The 20,777-nt window shown below is 37.5% G+C and overlaps 1 long non-coding RNA gene across 1 annotated transcript; it reads left to right on the top strand.

Annotated features, from left to right (window-relative positions):
- Nucleotides 1-10,255: 10,255 nt before the first annotated feature.
- LOC135153885 (uncharacterized) lies at nucleotides 10,256-14,355 on the top strand. The gene is made up of 2 exons (XR_010293379.1): nucleotides 10,256-11,173; nucleotides 14,275-14,355. It is a non-coding gene; the product is annotated as an uncharacterized LOC135153885 (long non-coding RNA).
- Nucleotides 14,356-20,777: the final 6,422 nt, after the last annotated feature.

The following is a 20,777-nucleotide window of genomic DNA, read 5'->3' as shown; positions in this document are numbered from 1 at the left end:
TATTCTTTATTTACATGGAATGTCACTAATGGTCAAGCAGACCCTTTAAAACATGACACAAAACACAATCTTTGGAATTATTACTGGGAGCAGCATTTGGTCATCATCAAACACCACAATGTTTGTATTCATTTGCATTTGCTCTATGTGGCACTGCACAGTAGTTTGGCTCGCTGTAGATTATCCAAATCAAGTTCCTGTGCTGAGACCAAGACCTTGTATCAGGCCAAGGCTTCTGCGTTTTATTGAGGGTCATTGCTTGGTCCTCTCAGGACTAAATGACAGATTTCAAGGGGAATAGGACCATTTCAATTCGGAGCGGAATTTGACATGATCAATAAAGAAGAAAATCATGACATTAAATACTTGGCTATTGAAGGCAGAAGGGTGCATTCTTACTCAACGTTTTGGACCAGAATAGTCATTTAAAAATAATCTTAGTTTAAAAATGTTGCACCCTTTCTCATTTAGTCCTATGTGTGTTAAGATTAAAGTATCTGACTGTAATAACATAAATCTGATAGGCCTAGTGTTTGATTTCACTATGAAATGTCTTGTCACTGATCAAATTGCTCTTGACCAATCAGCTACAAGTATTTCAGTAGCTTATAAATATGTAACCCATGTCAGTGAAAATTACTGAAATAGCATAATGAAATAGATAACTCAAGAACATTCTATTCCTATTTGAGAGAGTGAAGTGAACTAGCTGAATTGGATATGAATATGACTTCATTGTCTCTATAATTTGAAATTCACCCAGTGAAATATGATTTTTGTGCCTCATCATGGGGTAAAAAATGTGTGTAGAATTACTTATTACAATATAATGTGAATCAATACTCGGCCATTTTACTAGTCCTATTTAACTTGAAAGCGATAAAGTCTAGTTCCACCTGCGCAAAGTTTCACAGTCTTATGACAATAACTAGAACAAGTGGAACATTACGCTTCCAAGGGTGTTTTCTATGCTTGGTCAGCGAAGAGTTGATTTTGTTCAGAATTTCATTGACATTTTGTAAGGAGACCATTGTCGATGTCCAATCTTGCATCGCAGCAATCTCTCCATTGTTTAAGATTCAACTATTTGAAGGTGGCATTCAGCAAAAATGTCAAATTCTTACCCGAGAATAAAGAAAGAAATTGGAGAATAAATAGTGAAAATGTGAAAGCATATTGTGATACTATCTGGAATTTACAGTTTAGGTTGTCAGTGTAATGGGAATGATTTGAGGGTAACAAGCAGATGTTCAGGTTTAGAATTTGAACTTTCATGAATTGAAAAATGTATACTTTTTTCTATGTTTGCATTCTACACATCGTGTAGATACAATCATATAGAAACATATTCCAAGAAATTGATGATTTTAATTCCCTAAAGTAGTTTTTGAAATAACATATGAACCCATAGGCCATTAACCCCTGGAAAGTGGTGGTCAGTGTCCCAAACCTATAGGAACTGCCGATTGCAGTAGTCAGCGGGTTAACTTTTTAATCAAATAGTAGGGGTAATGTTAAAGCTTGGCAAAGTAAAAACTGCAATTCCTTATTATTATCACTGTTATGATTGTGTGTGTGAATGTTTTTGCTGAGACACAAGTAAACAAAATATTTACTCAAAAAGATAGCACCGTGTCTTGTAAGATATTTGGTTGTTGAACATGTAGGAATGTTTTAAAGGATATCCTTTTTAACCAGAAGTAATTCATGAAATCCAAGTCCTTTATTTCCTTCCTCGTTATCTCTTAAAACTTCCTTATCCTCTTCACATCATTTCCTCTCCAAGCAATAATTTTATTGATAATGCATCGCTTTCATCGACTTTCTGTTTGAATATTAATTACAGGAAGTTGTTTGCAGTCCTATTAGGGGAAAACATGAAGAAAACTCAAGGCAGACACTATTAGGGGAAAGTTTAGAAATTTGTAATTAATAATATTCATTTTCATGAATGTTGGCAAGATTTTTTGTTTATTTAAAATGAAATATTTGTCAACTCTCCAAAGTGAGCATAGAAGCTGTAATAATTCTCCCTTTGAATAAAACGAGCTTGAGAAGGTATAAACTTAAGATTCACTAATTACTTGGCATTTTTAATGATGAATAATTTGGCTTGAAACATGTATGATGCTTATAGGCATATTCACATCGCCACAAAGGAGAGGGTTTGAAAAGAAACATTTTTTTTACTTGCAAAATCTACAAATCTATGAGATCAGATGTATTTTTATAATCTCATAATACTTAGCCTACAAATCATCATGATTTTTACAGTATTTTTTGAAATTTATTTGCTATTGAGAAACCAAATTTTTTTTTTTTTCCTAAAAATATTAAACTGTACTGGAAATGTATGTAATGTCACAAGAAATTACTCCTTAGTGATCTCACTCCATTACTTAGGTATGTATCCATAGATTAATTCACTAATGTACTTTTCATAGCCACTAAAAAGCTTAACTTTAAATGCATTTATTGTTTCTGTCCAAAGATAGAAATCCCCATAGAGCTTCATGAAAACAATGAATAGATTTCATATCGCACAATGATGACACTAGTTAAAGACCTAACATTTAAAGGGGAATCCAGCCTTGGCCATAGAATGTTGTGTTGGGAAGGAGAAAAATAAATTAAACAGAATGGTGAAAGCTTGAAAGAAATCGGACAAGCAATAAGAAAGTTATAGCTGCGTTAAAATTAAGATCACTAATAGTATGTAGATTTCAAATTGGCAACTGGGTAAGTAAATTATGACAAGGGGCAAGGACAACTTTCCCATAGGCCATGTACTTTATTATCAGGGATTTGTGGTTTTCTCCTAAGTACCCATTCCCCTGGGGCAGTAATCTAAATATAACCCAGGTAGTATATTTTTTAATGTCCTCATGAATGAAAAATATAATTTGAAATAAAACTTTTGGGAAAAATGACATTTTAGCCATAATATGTATTAGAGTACGTGGAAGAGTAGTCCTTGCCTTACATCACTATGACATCCCATATGCGGCCAATTTGAAGTCTCCATGAGCATAGTGATTACCAATATTTACAACTTTTAAAAATTCATAACTTTCTTGTTGTTTGTCCAATATTGTTCAAACTTCCACCTATCAATTTGTCTGATTTTTCTTTTTCTTATAAAAACAAGTTTTTATTTGGGTTGGATTTCCCTTTAAAGGTAAAAGAAGGTAATTGCAGCAAACGGTTATTTCATGAGAAAGTCTTTGAAATCAAGGTTAATTACCACCATATTATCATAGATCTAGATAAGGTACATTGAAATCAACTCATCTTTGTGAAATCATGAAATCTTAGCTGAAAACCAATAATTCTGATGATCACTAACACAAAAAGGCGTATGTGGGAAAATGTATTAATATTGATTGGAAAAATACCAGACATTTTATGAAATTCTGTGCTTATTTTGCTCCTTTCCCAGCAATTACATATTTTTCCAGAGCCAATTGGCATATATTTACAAACACTTGGGTGGCCATTTTATTGGATTCTGTTCAAACTCATTTTGAGATCATTACCACAACTGGTATTTATCTTTAATTCTACATTTTTTGTGCAATTTCTATCATTCATTGCTCATAAAAGCGAGGTTCTTGACCCTGTTTTGAGGGGAAGCATCTACTTCCTCCCTGTGCATTCTGATGTGATCTGATGGTATACTACTCCTTTCTCAGAAATTTGGATTTTGGATCGTGATACTGAAACTTGCAGCATATTCAATCCCATTCAGTATAATTCATTCAGCCCCAGCTATGTTTATGTTATTGGAGACAAAATAAGGGTTTACTTTGTCGGGTAGGAAATATAATCCTTTTTTTACAAAAGAAAAATCCAAACATATTTACCCTCTGATAATTGCATTATTGGCAGAGGCTTTTTTCATGTGGACGGTATAGATTTTTAATATTGCTGTGAATTATATTTCGGCTACATGTTTGACTTTGTTTGCTTGACAAATTGAATGATGTAGAATTGAAGTATTCAGATGTGATCATGAATCAATTAGTAATTAAGTGGTGGACTATTAGTGTGATAAATGATGACATCTTCTGTTTGTAGACCAGTGTTCGACATGTAGCCCTTTTTCACAGAACCCATCCCTAGTCAATCTTCTCTGATAACTATACAAATCGTTGTTATCAAATCATGCATTTACACTTAAAATGTTCAAGTGAAATGACCCAGGATGACAGAATAATTCACAACAATACATGACTTCAGACTTCCTGTATGGTGCCACTATTTCTCTCATGGGCTTCGACCATTGCCTGAGATGAGGTCATGGCTCAATGTCATGATTGGCCCCCCTCAAAGTGCCAAACTAGCAGCCGATTTCCATGAAATTCTTGGAAATCGGTCTTAAAGGGAAAGTAGAGTTATGGTCTGGAGAACTGTGAAAGCGATTGAGTTGAAATGGTATGAATTTGTTGATTTTTTCCCATAATAACGTTTTTGTTTTTAATTGCCTCACACTTATGCACTTTATTCAAAATCAGACAACACAAACTTCAAATGACAAACTTGAATTTGAAAAAGGTAGGCATTCGTAAAAAGAGAAAAGACCATCCCCCTTTGTGCTATACCCCCATTATCAATGTGCTTGTGATTCCGAATGCCCAAGTTCCTATTGGAAACATGTCAAACAATCTTTCAGAAAGATTTTTAGAGATTGCCTTGTTCTTTTTGCCAAAGAATATTTATTTATTTACGATGACACAAAACTGAAACATTTGCACAAGTGGCAATTTGAGAGATTTGTATACATTTCATGTTGGATCAAATTCCAATTTATATTGATTAATAGTGTTGGACAAGGGTATATCGTGAAAATTAGTGAGATGATTATGGGTTAATTTTTAGTTTCAATCATCTTTTGTTATTAAGAGGGTTGCCATTGTAGTAAGAAATCTGATCATGAAGCCATTAGTTCTAGCTGTCAGAAGTGATTTCCTCTCCCTGTTTTGAGGTGTCTAGGCTACAGCTCGAAGTAGGCTTACTTTGGGAAATTAAGCCGGGCAAGGCACAATACATGTATTTCAATTATACCTCTTTCATTTCAGAAGCGATAATGGGTTTTTCTTTTTTCCCTTCATATTTTTGAGATCTGACTTACTTAATTTAGACCAATTTTGCTTCTTTTAGGTTTATTTGACCCAATGTGAGAATCAGATGAAGAACAGATGCATTCTTACAAAATAATTTGTATCAATTTTAACTACCTGCAAGTATGCTACAATTGACTGTTTATAAAGTGCATATTCATAGGCATGATTGGTTCATGAAAGGCCATATGATCAGCGCATTTTCTTGGAGGTTTTTGTGATAGGCTCTGATCAGTTGCTTTTGTCTTGACACTTTGTTCACTACAAAAGTGAAAACTTTCTTCAACAACATTCAAGCAAGCAAAGTAAGTACATATATCATCAATATCAGACAAAGTCCCTTGTTTGTCGCCTTCCCAAGAGGCATGGTGATTAGCGGAGGAAGCGATGTTTTTTCAAGAAGGTGATTCCCACCTCTCCTCCAAAAAAAAAATGCTGCTTGAGAATGTCCCACCTCAATACAACTTGAATGAAGGAATTAATGTAAACACACCAGTTGGACAAATAAAGCTGTTGTTGATTTTCACGAAAATCGTTTGGGCTTGGACCCTCTTAGAGGGCTTCTTGAAAAGCTTAATCAAGCAAGTGTAGAAATACAAAGGACCAGAATTTCTGAAGTAAGTCTTATTGTCTGCATCGTGCGCCCTATAAAGCACTCCCCTCTTCATCTCACTCACATGGACTATTATCCATTTTCGTTGAATGTCTCTCATTAAATGCCTTTTTGTTGAATGTCTCAATAGCCCCCTACTCAGGGACGTTAGTCAGGTGTGTGCGTATGCGCGACCGATCGGCGATCTTAAGTGGATCTGCCGTGGCAGGGAGAGGTCATTGGCGGTCAGCGGAACGCCGCTGTTTGATTCCCCGGCCGAGGTGATCCCGGGACCCCATGAATAACCATGGTTGGGAGCGTGTTGTCAGTTTGTGCAAGCCCGACTCCCCATTTGTCGGATTGTTTGTACGGCTGTTAGGAATTTGAATCTCTTATTTCTCTCTTTACCCTCCTCCGTCCCTCTCCCTCTCCTCTTTTTGCTGGTTGTGAAGCATTTGAGGATAAAAAAACTGAAGTTATTCTGATAGCATGAGGCACTGGCTTGGGATATTATCTGAATTTCATCTCTGTAAATCTATTTCGTATAGTCATCACCCCTCTTTTTCTGCTGTGTGGCATAAGAAGTAACGTTTAAATTATCATTACTTTCAGTTCTATAAAGTGAAGTATGGCATTAGCAATCAATGTCAATTTACCAATTAGGAATTAGCCAATTAAGAATCAATATCCTTAATTATAATGTTTGAAGTTCACCTCTATAACTCCATTTCATATCTATTTCATATCTGCCAAGTGGTTGTATTAAATAGGAATATATACCTATATTGGGGAAAAGAAATTTGTCATTTTAACCTGTGTGTTCCTATATATTTCTGTGAAATTTCAGGGAAATTTTTGAATTATTTATTCCTATTTCTTGGCTGTCAGGCTTTGACAGGTATGTATCTTTAACTAATCATAAATAATTCACTTTTCTGTTGTGTAATGATAATAATAAAAGCTGGATTTATAAAGTGCTTTTTCGTGAGGATACAAAGCGCTGCTATTATTACCCCGGCTTTAGCTCGAGCTACCGTCACCGGCGCTCAGTGCATTCAAGAAAATAATCCTGCCGGTAGCACAGAAAATAGTGTTTAAATTATTATTATTTTAAGTTATTCGGAGCTAAGTATGTAATTATCATTTATTTTCAATATACCAACGAAGTATTAAACAATTAAGAATTGTTATCCCATTTTTGGTGATAGTGGTGTAAGAATGACTGAAGACATTTCTTACTATTTTATTTTCCTACAATTCCCCCCATATCATCTTGTATTGCAAAGTCAAGACATGTTAAAATGATTCCTCCGGGGTTGTAAACTGCATGCTTTATAGAGGCCCTTCAAACAGGATCCAATTGAAATCAGTCTATTTGTTACACCAGATTATGTATAGGTCCTCTCTATAAATTTGCAAATCAAATTAAAGTATATTGCTCTGCATCCAATTTCTTGGTATTGATTTTGCATTTGATCATGTTCTCTCCACGCAATAACATCTCAATCTCAACCACTGAGCTTAAACTAGAACACAGAAGTGATATTGTCCTGTCAATTTTATTGTTATTTCAAATCTCAATGAATTCAATATTCCCAATCGATATCTGCAGTAAATTTTGGCAGCATCCTTGCTCCTGTCTCTCAGCGCGAACAAGCAAACAAAGATGCTCCTAAGATTTGTTGATACCTGTTGGACAAGGGTTTTGTTCTCCCCAATCAATAACTCACACAAAACCCCTAAGTTCAAAGTGGTCCCTACACTGTCAACAGGTTTGCAGGCATTGGAGCGTTTCTAAAGAAGAATAAAAATGAGTTTCCATTGTTTCTTCTTGACTCAAGGTGATTACTGAAGTCTATCCCTCACACCTGTGTGGTTTCCCAGCAGACACAATGGCGTGCTCTAAGATAGATTGTCCAATCCTTAAGGTCCAGAAGACCCAACAATGGACTTCTCATTAACATTGGCTTAATGCTTTGGTCTAGTCAGTAAGGTTGTGTAACTGAATTATAATCATGTACACTACTTAATACTTTTTGGTAGAAGTGCTTGAAGAACTAGTTGGATCTTCGGTATGATGCAGGAAATTTTAAATCGTTGGAGATTTTTTTTTTTTTTCAATCTTGTCATTTTTATGAGTACTGAAGTGTAGAATTTCAACATTTGTACCTACCATACTCTATGCAAGACTGAGAAATTCCATATCAGATATTTTGGCTGGAATTTACATTTTTTCTTTGTAAAATGCATCAATGTTTGTACTTCAAAGAATGCTTTCTTAGTATTTCCATGAATAGGGCTTGTATGTAAATTCTATAAAAATATTTTTCATAATGCGAAACTTTCTCTAACTAAATATAAACTAAGTGGTACATGTGACTTATACCATGAAGATATAATGTAGAAAAGTCTTGCAGTTTATATAGATAATGTTGTCTTAATGTATAATCTCATATTCCAAACCCTAAACCATGAATGTGAGACTTATTTTCTATCTTCTCTACTTGAAGTATTGCAACAATCTACATACATGTAGGTCTCTTATAACATGACTTTCATGTGCTTTTCTTTCTGAGCACATATTGGTCCTTTCCTAGATGCTTGGGACATGCCAAGAAATACTAGCAACATGTGTTATATCCTGGGATTGCCTGAGGTAGGCTTGGGAAGGAATAGATAGAAGTGTGCCAACATTTTGGTCAAAGAGGTCACGGTATAATTTCTATACCGGAGACTGATATTGGAACATACCATATCATTCAACATCCTTAAAGGAGAATGAAACCCTTGAAACCAGCTGAATCCATATCAAAGAGAAAAATCAAAGAAACATATTGTTGAAAGTTTGAGGAAGATTGAATTAATAATAAGAAAGTTATGAGCATTTGAATATTGAGATCACTAGTGCCATGTAGATCCTCTCATCGGCAATGCGACCAAGATCTGTGATATCACACACGTACAACTCCCTCATTACTTTAGTACTTATTCCACGTATATTCTCACTTTTATAGAGTCTATCACAAGGTGAGGTGTTCTCTTTATGAGATGACAAGTACAGAGGTTTCACAACATTATATCATTGATGAATCGTTTGTCATATGATTAGAATGAACAAAAAGAGATGTTTTGGGGTATATTTTCAGTGTCCAAATGGGAGAGTTGTACGTGTGTGACATCATAGATCTTGGTCGCATTGCCAATGGGAGGATCTCCATAGCATTAGTGATCTCGACATTCAAATGCTCATAACTCTTTTATTGCTAGTCCTATTTAACTCAAAGTTTTGTTGATCTTATTCTTTGATTTTTCTGCTTTCACAAAAGCTAACTTGCTCCAAGAGTTTCATTCTCCTTTAATCCTGAAATATGCAGCATGTGAGGGCTGTTCTGTTTCAGTCATTTGATTTCACCGTTTAACCCTTGATTTCCCTGTTCTTTCATCAAAACTTGTACCTTTTTCTAGTTGTGACACCCCACAGGTGGGAGGGTGAAAGTGTCTGCAGTTGTCTCTGCTACATTTGTTCTTCCTAATCTGTCCCAGGAGTAGCCTTCAAACCATTTTTCTTCAGACCATGTTTGATCCAGTAACAGCTTGCTGGCTGTCTCTGTGCGAGCCGTGGCCGGTGTATCTGCTGCGTGGTTGCCAGGGGTAACCAGATCTACTGGCGCTGGGAAAATCCCCTGACTCATGAAGAGGAACAAAGGCAACGTGCCTGAACCCTTCTTAACTTGTCATATCTTTTTAAACCAAATGATCGTCTTTTGGAGTTTGTTTAAGGGAAATGCTTTTGAGATTTGTTGAGAAAGCTGACAAACCAGTTCCTTTAAACCCCATTGTGGTTTGGTTACTAGAGCAATTATTGTCAATGTCAATTGCTCTTGATTGGGATCTGTGGAGAGACCTGTTTGTAGGGATCATGACTTTTCATACCATATCTACAATGTTCACTTTAGATCATGGCACCGTGCCATACCATATAGTTGCAAAAGATATCATTAATCACATGCATGAATACTTAATAATATCTTCAAATGGGATTATGAATAGATTTTGAAAAAACAAAACAAGGGGAGATAGTGGTAAAAGTGATGGATCACAGTAGAATGTGTTGTATGCATCATGCTGAAAGAGAAATCAAGTAGACGCTTAGAGCAAAATCAGAGGATACAGATTATACTTGTAAAGGAAACTCCAATAAGAAATATCACTTGTGTCCAGGCATGTTCCATTGGTGCAGAGTGGAACCCAGGCTCATGCCAAATAGAATGTAATCAATCGTCAAGTAAGATGTCACCAATCTCGCTCTCGCCCTGCCAAAACGGATCTCTTTTCCTGCCAGATGAACTTGCCAGCACAGTCTTATTGATTTTCCTTTAAGTCCACTCGGTAGAGCGAGCATTTCGACACCCACAAAATGCCGATAATGGTCAGATCATTGAGAGGCAAGGTGCCGCAAAGCTAGATTTGTGGTCAGTCCACTCAGGTAGTTTGCTCCACGTGCCGTGCCACAACAGGAGTTGTTAAGACATATACAGTCCGACCTCTCTTATCCGGCCTCCCCTTATCCGGATCTCTCTATTATCCGGACGCACACTTGCCGAGATTTTTTTTCAATTCAATTTTATTAGTACGTGAGGAAATGAGATTGCAATCTAAACTCAATCCTATACGCAAACTCACTTTGATTAAATATATTTTCCAGTGTAGTCTACCTAAAACAACATTATTTTTCATGAAAATATCTCACCCAAATCACCAAAAGAATTTAGGCAGGATAATTTTCCAGTAAATCGGGGTGCAGTGTAAACATTTCATCACGTTCTCTTGTTGTTTCCCCGGGAAAAACAACACATGTTCGCTAGCTAATGCTCGGCCTCAATACGGACAGCGCCATCTATCATGTTTGAGCCTACAGTCAGTATAACAATGGCTGACATTGCGAAGCTGCGATAGCGGCCGCGATGATCTAATTGTAAAACTTACTTTCATCGAGTCATTCATTCTCTCTCTTTCGAGGTATGCTCGATTTATACCTCAATCATTTTAGCAGGTAAATTATCCAACAGTTTTGGCCATCGTTCGATTTCATTTCCGTAAAAATTACCGCCTATAATTTGCACTGACACTGCAGTGAATACATGTCTGTACCGTACGCCCGGCCCACAACAATAGATAACGTGTAGCTACCGCCGCGTTGCGGGGATCGAGGCCGCAGCTTGCGTGTATTTAATATTGGGTCTCCCAGATCCGGATAAATCCCTTATCCGGATTGGTGCTGGTCCCAATGTGTCCGGATAAGAGAGGTCGGACTGTATAGAAGACCACATTGTTGGTATTTGAGGGATAGGTGGTGGAAGTGGGAGGGATTGTTTCTGCCTATATGCTTCTCTCTCCAGAGTGTGGCGTAGACACAGCAAGGACAGACACCCTGAAGAGATATCATCTCTGGTTGAGTCAGGTAGCAAACCTCAAGTTCAGTACAACTAGCTACCTATAGCCTAGGCCTACCAGTCGAATACCGGGAGATTGGTTCTTCTGGCACCAAACTCCAAAATACATATAATTCTACCATTCTAGGCATTGCTGATATTACAAAACAGTCATTAGTTTACCTGAAATATAGACATAATGACCATCAAATGCAGAAAATTGTTATTGGTAATAGAGCTGAAATGGTTCAAGTCCGAAGTTGTCATGGATAAGACCTTTTCCCTCTCGTCTGAGCCCGACGGAAGGTGTGAAACCAGTATACAGACATTCTTAATCATCAAGGAAGATGATCGCTTTGGTAGACGATGGAAGACAAATAGAAATTTGTCAGTGGTTCATTCAATTAGTCCCACACTATGCTTTTCAATGCTGTAAGTGCTACCAGTAGGCATGTATTATTCATGTGTCATCCAGCTACCACTGCTGGTGTAAGTTGCCAGGAAATCTAATAGATACATAGTACCTTAATCCCTCTGCACTTCTTAGGCAAGATTAGCCTAATCTCCTGTGGTATCTAATGGATTCTTTGGCAAGGATAAGGAGGCTTAGAGGATTAGCCTAGCGTGCCAATGAGGATTTTCAAGTTAAATTTGATATTTTTGTACTACTTCATATTGTATTTGAGAGCATTGAGCGAATTGTATATGATCCGGTTGGTTTGGGGTGGGATATTGAGAACTAGTGAAAGTCTGGTACTGTTTCAGCATGGTTTCAGTATCTTTGGTCAGAAGTGATGTATCATTGGCATTGGTTTCACATGTAGGCCTACCACAGCTTCATCAACAATGAACTTCAGAATGAACAGGATAGTTTTATATAGGAAGGAGCCATAGATTTTTTTTTAATGCATCAATTGGAAAACAGAATGCTTCTTAATTGTTCAGAAAATGTTTTTTTTTAAACATCATTCTTGATTAGAATGTTTTACCATACAGAAAAGATAATGTTAGTATCAGTGTATTGTGACAATACATTGATACTATTTATCTTTTCTGAAGTCAGAGAGATGGTAATAATTCATATGCTCTCATGTATCTCAAAGGACATGCAGGCTGAATCGTAGTATTACTAATGTTGTCATTCATATCTAGGAATTCACCTTATAAAGAAAATACATATTCCAGAAATTTGCATGATCAAACAGAACGGTTTGTGGTACATGCATTTTCTTTCATAATTTTGGAAATTTGAATCCTTATGCATAGGAATAATTGACATACTCAGTGATCAATAATGGGTTACTTTCTAGCTCAAAGAGAGGGGAGGGGGGATAGGATAAGAGAAGGGGAGGGGTTTGAAGAGGGGGTAAAATGAAGGAATCTGTACTCCCCATTAGCAGGTTGTTGCACTAGATGGCGAAGCACTAATCTCCTTGCCAAATATTTTCTCTGCTCGAAATAACCCTCATGTTGGCTCAATTTCTGTCAGCAATCGCAGATAAATATCACCCATTCAAAAAGATCAAGTTTGTAGAGCTTAATAGGGTGATAACAGACAAATCAGAACTTTTATTGTTGTTGTTACTTTGTTGTAATACTTTGTTTGAACTTGACAAGGAGTAGCAGTCCTCTATTCAACAATGATTAGAATCGCAGATGAGGGATAGATGTGAGTTATAACACGTATTCAGGAACTATTTCCACCCCTCTGCATATCCGCTTGAGATTGGTGTTGTATTATATAGAAGAAATGACCATCAAACATTTAAAATACTGGCTTGTGTCCAAATGACACTTTACTCAAGGAGTTACCTTGCTTTACCCATGTCATAATGTTTATCTCCGTTTCGGAATTTCCATGTTATGTTGTTTACCATGGAGACACATGTATATTTCTTGAACAGAAGCATGCATTCTTTCATGTGTAAAACCAATACAAATTGGAGGAAAGATTGTAAAGTAAACAGTGGTATATCTTGGATTGCTGCCAATATTATGAGGATGTTTAGATTTCTTTCAATCCGTTTCATTTCATCAAACTGCATATTGTGCAGTCCAAGGTGTTGCAAAACTATTGTACAGTTGCTGTGTTTATGAACTAAATGTTTCATCATCTCTCTCTCTCTCTCTTAATATCTTATCTTTGAAGCTCGTTTCCAAATTGTCTCATTAATCCTATATCTTCCAATTACTTTAGGTATTTCAAGTTTCATTACATTATGTTGTAATTTACTAGAGGTGTACTGTTATAACCTCCTTGGTATGTACTATATATAACCCCATAGTCTTACTACGCACCCATACACTACGGAGTACCTACCCTTACAGAGTGCAAAATTCTTTGAAAAGGGAAGTTTGCTTTAGAGTTTCAATCACAAATCCAAACACCAAGGTCCATCTCAAAATCAACAGAAGCCACAATAGTGGGCCCAAGTTTTAGAGCAGTCACCCTTCAACCTACTTCAAGAAATTAGTTTGTAGATTGATTGGTGAGATAAGATGGGGATGGGATATTGATGAGGAGTCTTACTTTGTTTGGACTTTGTTGGAAGGATAACATTGGGTGTAAACAATCCTTTTGATGCATTTTTTATGAATGGGGAACGGGTTGACTTAAACTGATAATCTTGTAGCCTATTTTAGGTGTATGGGTTTTCAGAATGAGACCTTATTGAAATCATTTGAGGCTTCACCCTGGCTTCACCTTACTCCCCCCCCCCCCCCTTTCCAATATCCCCACAATTTGCATCCATTCAAAATTTGCTGCTAAAAACAATTTTTTGCAAAACAGAAAGCATTCAAGATTTTCGGTTTAATTTCTGTAACTACTATTTACCAGCAATTAATCCTCTACATGCCTTCTACCTTAAGCGTGAATGAAAATTGCTGGATAATGCTCAAGGACCTATATGTCGCACGGAAGCAACAAAACATTGAATACATTACAAAAGCATTTAGTGAACAAGTAAAAATGCATTAGTCAGTGATACATTTTCTTTGTGATATGTATCTTTAGATAATGATAATGAACAGGTAAAAAATATATTAGTCAATGATATATTTCACTTAATGATATACTAGTATATATATATTTTAATGTTTTATAATAATTTGTTATTAATCTTTACAGGACCGAAACCCAAGGACCAGGAGTCCCGTCTGATGCCCCCTCCCATCATCAACACCGGCCACCCCCATCCATTTGGTGAGATCAACCCCCATCATCCAAACCACCATATTGGAAGACAGCAGTCCTTCCAGAACCAGAGCCGCATGCCTAGGTCTTACCCTCTTAGTCCAACTTCGGGATCATATGGTAGGTTACCAAGTTTCCTAACGTAATCTTTAAAAGAGATGTACATTGTAGTCAAGGTCGGCCTCAAGACCACATTTTTGCCAGCCTTGACCTTGGCTGCAGGACACGTCACATGTACAAAATGTATAGGAGGGGGTTTCCAACACTTCTATATATTGCAACACAAAATGGAGAAACCAATATCTTTATAAGGGCACAACTCATATGCAATGCCAATGAGAGGGACGTTGACACCAGTTGAAAGGGCACCCACGGCCATGACCCATGATAGTCTTGGATTAACTTAAGGGCGCGTCATGGTCTATTTGTTCTGAATTTCACCTTTCAAACAGAGGGTCGTGGCCTCGAATCCTAGCCATGGCGTGTTTTCCTTCAGCAAGAAATTTATCCACACTGTGCTGCACTCGACCCAGGTGAGGTGAACGGGTACCCGGCAGGATTATTTCCTTTAATGCACTGAGCGCCGGTGATGGTAACTCGAGCTAAAGCCGGGGTAATAAAAGCACCGCTTTTATCCTCAGGCAAAAAGCGCTTTATAAATCCAGCTATTATTATTATCACTGAACCCATGTCTTATGCAGATTTTGTAGAAGTGTGTACTAAATTTTGTGCCTAATATTGTATGCCGAGAAATTATTAATAATGATGAATGCAAGCATGTTCATAATTGAACCTTTTTCAAGTTTACACCGGCAAAGTTATATCCATTTAACACATAAAAACTGCATAAATCATGATTTCAGATTGGTCAATTCTGAGTAGAATCTAGAAGCTGTATAGGCTGGTGGCTCATCCCTACACTGTATAAACGCTTGGGTTTTAAAACTGACGCCATGCTATTGGCTTTCATAGAGGACCACACATGTTAAACTTACACCCTAGAGATTGAACATAGCACCAGTAGTAAAGAGTGTTAAAGTAACAACCGAAGGTGTTGTAATAACATGCATAGATGTTGAACTAAACACCAATACTTAACACTGGTGTAAAATGACGGGTGCTGTCCTCAATGTCAGCACCAAAGTTTTTGCTGTGTATATAAACTTATTCATTATATGCAATGGGTTAAGATATTCATCCATTCCGAGCTGGAGGCTTTTAACTGCTTTTAACCCTTGACTACTGAATTTTCACATTCTAATAGGTTCAGTGTGGAGTCCACCACGTCGCCAATGACTTGAAACTCTTTCCTATCATCGCACAGTCAAAATTCCCCTCGTCGATATCCTCACTTCGGTTTAGAATAGAACTGATTTATCAACTTATTTCATGAATAAAAAAATAATTCAGAACTAAATATTTTGGTCTTGGGGCAGTAGAATTATTTTTTATGATTATGATTGATTCCATGAACACAGTGGGAGAACACCCCTGAACAAATGCAGTGTTTTCAAAGAGAATTTATTTATTTTTCTAGATATTATTAAAAAACACAGGTAAAATGATAATACTGACAGCATTAATAATGTTAATTATTAGTCTTGTGATATTCTGTATGAACGGAAGTGGACACATGAACTGTAAAACGATCATCAATGTTGAAAACTGAAAGACATTAAAATTATCAATCTACCGTATTCATTAATTATCTCCATATGCAAATTGTGGATACTGGATGATCTACTTGATTAGGATTCATTATGTGTGTTTTATAGTAGGGTGTTAGAAAAGAGGTCTCTGGTTTGGGATTTAACAGAGGAATGGGGGAAAATGTGAACACCAACTGAAAGTGAGGGTATACCATGGGAGTGCTTAGCTTGGAGCACTTTTTAGGATGATGATGAAGAGGAGAGAGAGGATGAGAGAGAAAGAGATGAAAAGAGAGGAAGAGGGAGACAGAGGAAGAGATAGATGGAAAGAGAAGGAAAGAGAGAGGGAGAGAGAGAGAGGATATGGAAAGGGGGAAATGTTAGTGCACTAACATGAATCTGCACTCATGTACTGATTATGCAGAGGAAGGTCCCGGCAAAGATGAACGCACGGTCATTGACACTCGAGGGGGGAATGTACACGGATTGCGATGCTTTTGCTTCGATTTTTTTTGACAAAAAAAATCTTATTTTTGGCTGTTTTCTGGAGAAAGGAGAGGGGAAGGACCAGTGACCATGTCTTGAAGGATGGAAGTATGATTTGTTTTGTAATGGATCCTTTGTTTTTGTTTTGATATGATGATGAAGGAATATGTAATAAAGACTAGAGGGGTGCGAAGTAACGCTTGGATGCGCGGTTTGGGGACATTCGCGCTCAAGTTGCACTTACATAAAAAGTGCAGACAAAATTAAAGAAGTTGAAGTTGGAGATTGGTATGATGTTATGGAGAGGGATACATTAATGTGATTAGATAAGGGGAGAGATAAAGAGGATAGATAGCGAGGATACATGATGCTTACATTATACAGGGATGGTTTATGTGATGAAGGCAGCTTTAGAAGGGCAGTAAAAAAAGAATTGGAACTGGTGAGTCATTTTCGGAGCTCTTCATGATGTATTCCTTGAAAGTAGAAAATAATGTTAAAGTACTGGTAGTTTCATTAGTTATTTCCCCCAATGATCAAGAGAAGTACTTGAGGCTTCTGTTTTGAGATCAGTCAATTTCATTGCAAGTAAATAGGCCTTTTGCTTTGGGTTGCTTTATCCCAGTACACCTGGTGGTTTTCACCAAATATAAGAAAATACATTTGAGACACCATGGTCTTTTTAGTTGTGGTCTTTCTTAAAGGAAGACGCGAGAATATCACTCTGAAAACACAACAACAATGAGACGAAATATGATTAAGAATGGATTTCACATGGATGTAGATGGAGGAAGTATAGCGAGACATTGCGAAGCCATTGTTTCTCTTGTCTATTGCCGAAAGCAAAAATCAATTCGACTGTGGAACATAAGCGCTGAAGCCAGGCACAGTCCTGCCTTTGATTAGTCCCGGAGAATCTACTGTCTGTGGTCAGTAAATTTCATTTTGTTTTGATTTTTCCACACCACCATCCTTTCTTCGATCAATCGTTGGACTTTGAACCAATTACACAAGACAATGCTGCGCTGTTGTCTCCACGGTTTCCAATGACAATGTTTCCATTTCATCTGTTTTTCTTTTCCGGCTTTTTCTTTCCCGATCGAGCCGGTATTCGTTTCCTTTCCGCTCAAACATCCTATCGGCTGGGTGTTTTTCTTCGTCGGAACAGATGCAGAAATTGAGAAGAACATGAGAATCGGTCGAGGCAGTGGCGGTGGCTTTAATGCAACTAAATGTCAACGCTGTCTGCTACACGTGTGGAGGTGGTGCTGATATCGTTACAAAGCTGCGACCCACTTCTTTCCCAATTCCCTTCGGTAGTGCATATCCCCTGGATCCTTTAGTATTTAGTTTTAAGGGGTTTCACAGGAAAGAGACTTTGTTGAGATATTTCTGCTGATGCCAAACTAACACCCTTAATGTAAATATAATATCAAATACAAGTATTTTTAAATAATAAGCTGGGCTTTGATACTCAATTCCTGGAACTAGATTATTTTTAATGTTAATAGTACATATCTCTTTACCCTGAAATAGAATTTACTTTTAATGTAAAATTGCACTTTAATCACCCCATCCCCAGTTCCAGTAGTAGTGCATATCTTTTTTTCTGAAATATTTCCTCTTTGGAATCTAACTTCTAAAGTTATACAAAGAAAATAAAAGGAAAAATTAATTTTCTGACATTTAAGGATACTCGTTAATGGTTCTAGGGGATTTTAATTAATCCATTCCCTGTATAACCTAGTCAATATGAAGGAATGGAAAATTCAAGTGGTCAGTCAGTTAATACTAGAGGCACATGTACTGCTAGTTTTCAAAATAATTTATAGAGACATAATTTTCATGGGGTGGGTTAAGGGTTGAGGATGAGTTTAAACAGCTTTACAGAAATAACATCTTAGGAGATGACAAAACAAACTAGGTTACTCATCCCTGAAATGATCAAGGGAATATCATTTCTTAGCTATATTCCTTGGCCACGCCCATTATGAAACCTATTTTTGCACCTGATAATTTTGGCACCCTTCCTCATAAGAAAGCATGAAAAGTGGGTTAGGAGCTGTCAGGGAGAGTTAAGTCTTTCTGGTTCAAGATAAGGTTACATATGTCGGGTACGTAACCACACTATGACTGGTCACTAGGCGGAGGCAGAGGGGATCGTGAAGGCAGGAGTTCAGACCGTTTAATTGATTGGCAAATGTCCAGGAAATTCAACTAGTATTATGTGCTCGCTACTGTTTTTTAACTTGGCGTGTTTTCAGGATAGAGTATTTATAATAAGACTAAACAGGTTCATGTCCTTTCTGCTCTGCCCCTTTAAATTACTTTTTATTTTATTTTTTTTGTTAGTTGAATAATGTATGATAATGCATCTCTGAAGTCTTTAAGAAGATTGTGGTGGAGAAATATTCTGAATCTTATTTATCTTCATAGAAAGTCAGTCTGAGGGGATGCAATCATTTTCATGTGTGTTATCAAGTGACATTTCTGTGAGACATCCGTTGAAAGACGACACCTTCCTTTCCAATGTGAATTTGAGCCCTGATTAGCATCCTCCATGATAAACGACATGTCCAACTCAAGGATCCCATCGCATGGGGACTGAGAAAAAATATGGCCATGTCCACCCCCTCCATCGCATCTACATTTTCATGAGTCCCCTGCTTCTCCTTCTAATGGCCGAAGCTGTATCCCATGACGCTCTTGGCATAAATCACTCGAGGTGGCTGTGTACCCCCCCTCTCCCTCCATCCAGTCACCGTCATGAATCCCCCGGTTGTACAAAAGCCGCCCCTGTCCATTTAGGCATTGAGGACCGGGTTCACATGAGAGCCGTACATCTTCCAGTGAGTGCGAGGGCACCGGAGCGTACCGTCTCCGCAGGCCAATTTGCCGGGCGCTTGCCTACCCTTTGCCCCTACCCTCGGAGTGGCAACAAGCGGGTAATTTCTTGTTCTTTTGTTGGTCCGCGTGGCTCCCGTTCGTCGCGGCTGAAGAGGCAGAGAGGAGATTGGCCCCAAACCCTCTCGTTTTCCAGCGAGCACCCTCCGCTGTTTCTTTCGCCTCATTGCACAGTAACATACACCCCAGTATTACCCCTCCACCTTCCCTCGCACCCTCACCTTTCTCCCCATACAAAGCAACCGGAAATGGGCCTCTGTAGGTCCCTTCTTTCACACAAAATCTTCATAATTAATGAAGCTTCCAGGGACATTCTCATTGTAAGTGTTTGCCGTTTGGTGCGAGTAGAGGTCCTTTTTTTCTAATTCATAATTGTGATTATTTTTATTGATACCATTTCACTGCCAGACTCCTTTTCACCTCTCAGACATCTGGAGCACAATTTCTATCACTATTAGAGGGGGGAGGGGAGGGGGACAAATATAATTGCTCACATGGCAGGATGCATTTTACAATTATGGACAGGATATATTCATCATTCTTAGACCAGTGTAAAGAATGGCAGGTCGGAATGGTTATTGAATGAACTTTTTTTTTTTTACTTCTGATTAATAGACTCAATCACCTATTGTGTCATTATTGAAGTGCACTTTTTGTGTCATTTCCTGTTTATGGATTTTAAACCCTTTTTACCCACATAAAACTATTGTGCTCTGAATATCAAAATGTCTTGGAAACATGATAGATTGCCATTTTGAAAGACTGTTTTTGCTTCATTTTCAGATCAATAACATTACAATAAGCGGTCATATCCAACCCGTAGCCTATTTCCTTTGTTTTTGACTTGCAGACTTCCTCTCTTCCAAGATATCAATGAACATGTCGTGACAGAACTCCAAAATAGATTTGCCCATATAAATGCTTGTTTGGGGTACAAATCCAACATGAAAACATTTCAATATGCAAAGAAAACATATTAATCTGGGTCTTGTTCATCCTCTGCATCTTCCTGTTTGTTATTGCATTGGTTTATCATTTGCTTAGTCCAATGTTGAAGGTCTGGGCTTTGAAAATCAGCCATACTCACAGGAAAGGGAGTTAACATTATTTGTAGAAGAAATGATGATTTCAAGTCAATTCATTAGTATGATAATCATGATGATTATACGATGAGATATGACTGCAAGAGAGGATGCTGTCATTTCAATGGTAGAAGGGTGCTATATCAATATTTTAATACAGGGTAAATGTCCTTATGAATTTGAAAGTGATAATGTTGATTTTGAAGAAAAGAACCAGGGTCACGTTACATGAAGCATAGTGATTGAACGTGGGGGCTGATTCTATGATTGATTGCATTGCTTATTGTGTATGATCAATCATAAAAATCAACCCCAC

Source organism: Lytechinus pictus, chromosome 4 (genome assembly GCF_037042905.1).
Source record: "Lytechinus pictus isolate F3 Inbred chromosome 4, Lp3.0, whole genome shotgun sequence".
Lineage (NCBI taxonomy): Eukaryota > Metazoa > Echinodermata > Echinoidea > Temnopleuroida > Toxopneustidae > Lytechinus > Lytechinus pictus.
This window is presented reverse-complemented; position numbering and strand designations above follow the sequence as displayed.